Here is a 4,158-nt window from a genome sequence, read left to right on the forward strand (position 1 = left end):
AGGAGGCAAAGGAAACGTGTTGCACCACGAGGTGTCAGCACGCACCCGGCCCGGCTGCCCGCGCGCTGCCCGCCCCGCCGGGGCCCCTCTCCGCGCGCTGCCGGCGGGAGGGGAGCGCGTGCCGCCCCGCGCTGGGCAGGGGCGGCGGCGCAAATGCACACGCAGCTCAGTAAACGGGGAGAGGATTAGGGAAACTGGTTCCGCCGAGAAAATAACACGCAACAGGCTTTTATGAAGGCCGGCGGGAAGTTCAGCATCAGCGGTTCTGACGCTGTTACCTGCCCACGGGGCACACACCCCCACACCACACACACACAGCCCCACACCACACACACACCCCACACCCACACACCCCCACACGTGGCAGGCGACAGACCTGCACGTGCCAGGGGCCTTCGCGTTTCAGTGGAGCCGCTTCTTGCCTCGGCCGACCCTGGAGAGCAGAAGGAGCTCAGGTTGGCAGCAGTGGAAGCTGGGCTGGAAGTCGAAAGAGCCGCTTCTAACTCCAGGCTCCTGACTGATTTGCTGTATGACCTTACACTGCTTCATCTTACTCGTTTTCAGCCTCACAGCCCTGGCATCTCCCATCTGTCACCTTTCCCTTTAGGTGCGAGGTATGCAAAGCAAAACATACCTACCAACAGTCCTTGCTGCCAGGAGAGAAACAACCCCCGCTCCCTCCTAAAATGAGACTGCCAGCGCTTAACAATATTCCTGTGACATCGAAACACCCAGGACTGTCTGTTCAGGTGCATCCTTCGCCCATCTGGTTCCTGTCCCCAAGCACACAAAAGCTCATTTAACAAAACCCGGGGCTATTTCCAGATCAGTTTTGTCAGCTCTTCTTGCTGGGGCCATCAGAGGAGAGGACCTTGAGGAAGAATTAAATGGAAGTGGTAGGACCCTTCTGGATTAAAAGGGACTTGCAAGCCTGCAGGAAAGCACAGGGCTGTGGGAGAAGTGCCCAAAGACAGATGATGTCCCATGAAACCTGCACTGCACCAGTAGCCAAGAAACAGTTTACAATGGGCTCAAGAAGTCATCTGACCTGCTGTGGCAGTGGAGGAGCAGAGCATATACAACAGCTTCTTTCTTTGGGAGGAATGAACATCTGCATGACATGAAAACACCACCACTAGAAAGAAAAAAAAGAGGATGAACTCACACGTCACTGGTCTGCAAAATCCAATAGCGGAGGCTCAGAGTTCAGCCCCCCTGGGTGGCCAGAGTAACACCAGAGCCAGCCTGCCCGGGCTGTGGGAGGAGCTGAGAAAGGAGCCATCACATCACTTTTGGCCAGTGTTCAGGGAGGCACCAACTGGCTCCAGAAGAAGTCATAGGCAAGTTTCTTCTGCTACATTCTGCAAATAGGCCTTTCAAAGGTACCTTCCTCAGAACTGGAGAAGAAGCTTCTTTCATGTTTGTAGGCAATTTACCTTGGCTCGTGATGATTGCAAACCTCAGAATAACTAAGGTTTGCTCACCTGCAAAAGCAACATGAGATCTGCCCACCCATCCATGCTGACATACGCACCAGGCCTTATCTGAGCGCAGGAGTACCAGACCTCTCCCCCCACAGCCCGAGCACTGTTTCCAAATTTGGAGGTGCAAGCAGACAAACCTACCTAAGAAACCGATTCCTCTTCCTGCATGGAGACGTTTTACCCCAGGATTCCAGCTAAACATGGAAAGGACCAAACCATGGGATGGACATGGGCAATGGCTTAAAAGAACGGTACAGCCTAAGAAAGGATAAGTAAAGAAAGGGAAGAAACAGAGAGGGGGTTGAAGCAGCAATGACAGCGAAACGGACATGTAAACAGCACACAAGGGGAAAACAGTGGTCACCGTAAGCATTCCTTTATGTTAAAAACTATATCTAACCATTTCTCTAACAGCTGCAAATGGTGGTAGTTCACGCATCAAGGTTTGTGGCTACCAATACGGGAGCGAAGGGAACATGCACGGAAAGTTGGATGGTATGGGAACTAAGAGCTTGTTGTTGATTTGTGGCAGCACGGCTGGAAGCCTGCAAACCTTGCTCAGTCCAGGACCAGCAGGTTCTCAGCTGCTCAGAAAATCAAGTTCCCCTTATTTATAACCCAGGGATAGACATGCTTTGGGGACCTTGTAGTCGTTTTAAATTCAGTTCCTACAGTCAACTCCAAGTCTCTTTTACAGCTGAGTCACCTGGTTTCGAAGTGTTGTTTCCAGCTTCTTGCAGGGCTGTCTTCCTGTCCCACGTCCTCCCCAGTCCCACCCTACTCACATGTGCACCCGCTGTCCTGCCGCTCAGCCTGCTCTTCCTCCACGCTGTCCCACTCCTTGCCACTCTTCCCCTCTTTGTCTCTACCTCACTTCCTTCCATTTTGCCTCTCCACTGCCTTTGCCCTTCCCAACTAACCCTTTACTGTCACACTCCAGACTTTCTGAAGTTTCGACAAGTTTCTTTTCTGAAATGGGAAGTGGTAAACCAACCTACTACCACACACAGTCTTCTGGTAAAAATCCCATCACTTCATCTCCCCCCCTTTCTACCATCTTTCTTTTGTTTGTCTTGGCTACTCTTTTGCCTGCTCTTAAACTGCAAAGTCTTTGAGGGCAGCGCCAGAATCCGGTCCATAGAATTCCATAAGGCACCTAATATGCTAAATATTATAAAAGGTCCTATTTTAATTTTTTTTTGCTTTTGATTTTCAATAAACTCACTGAAAATCCAAGTAAGCAGGACTCTAAGTAGACAGACATACGTGTTCTGTCAACAGGAAGTTTCTCTTGCATAACATCTCTGGCAGTTCTGGAAAGCTAAATGCCGTTGGGTTTATTTTCCTCACTGCAAATTAATAGTCAGGACAAAAGTGAACCCGTAAAGAAAAATCGTTTCTGAGAAAGGAGATTCTAGAAAGGCAGATGATTTTTAGCACGCAGAGCTGCCCTTGTGAAACATCTGCTATGACGTAGTCCTGTTCTGGCCGTAGACCAAACGTATCAATAGCTCCACAGAGTAATGGGATAAGAAATGGGAAAACTGCCATTGCTTGTTTAGCAGCTAAATGTCTGTCACTTTTCAAATAGCTACAGTGTAATTGTTTTTTGGGGAAAATATTTCCTTGAGCAGGAGGTTTGCAGGCCATTAGCTATTTCCCATCTGTGCTGGCGTTTTAATACACCACACATACACTTTGCTCCCTATTAGAAATTATTCACAGCTTTTGATTACAGGCAAGCAGCCTTTAGTTCAGAAATCAGGTCTGTCATTAAAAAGTTTTCTCTTGCCTTACAGAAAACTTAAATCTCAAAATCATTAGAACCAATAAGTATTTTTTGAAAGAACCTCTACTTATAAAGATTGCTAGGAAAAAAGTACTCTTTTTAGTCTTCTGTAATTTTAAAATAATGAATGACTGCACAAAAGCAGGAGCTGTTTGACTAAAGCGGTGGCCACTGTGTGCTCGTTCCATGGCTAGAGGCAGAACGTCACTCGGCCAAGCACTGCCATGTGCTGGAGTTCATCTCATCCCTTTTCAAACCGTGCCATGAAAATTTTTAAATTCCACCCAATAGCTGCTAGGACAGACAAGAGACAGACCTCTGTTCAATATCACACAATACCTCTAATAGTATCTGCTTTTGCTTCACACACATACACTCAACAAGCAATTATTTGCAGTAAATTTAGCTGTGCCAAAAGACACAGAACTATACTCTCACCTGCATCAACTAAAATACTACATTCTGGGGAATACTACATTTCTGGGGAAAAAAAAACCCAGACCCATTCCTTATTAATAAGTATCCTTCTCCTTTCTTTCCCCTCCTCCCATCAGAAAAAAAGTAGAGCAAAAACAAGGAGAGATGTAAAAACGTGGGTACCGTTGCAGATTTATTCCAGTGATAAAGTTGTTTTGTCATCTGAATCCTTTGCATTTTTTTAATTCAAGAGGATCACATGAAGTTTCTATCCTAACTAGTTTTTAGACTTCACAGAATAAAGTTAAGGGAGAAAGAGAAAAGAGATTCAGGATTAGAAAGTGCCCCTCAAAATATGAATACAGGAATGGAGTGGAACTTCGGAGTTAAGTCCTGCACAGTGGGAAACTCACACCGTTATTTACCGCTGGGACCGACAGGCAAAAGGACCAACGTACAAGCAGTGAC

The sequence above is a fragment of the Gymnogyps californianus genome, chromosome 3 (genome assembly GCF_018139145.2).
Source record: "Gymnogyps californianus isolate 813 chromosome 3, ASM1813914v2, whole genome shotgun sequence".
Classification (NCBI taxonomy): domain Eukaryota; kingdom Metazoa; phylum Chordata; class Aves; order Accipitriformes; family Cathartidae; genus Gymnogyps; species Gymnogyps californianus.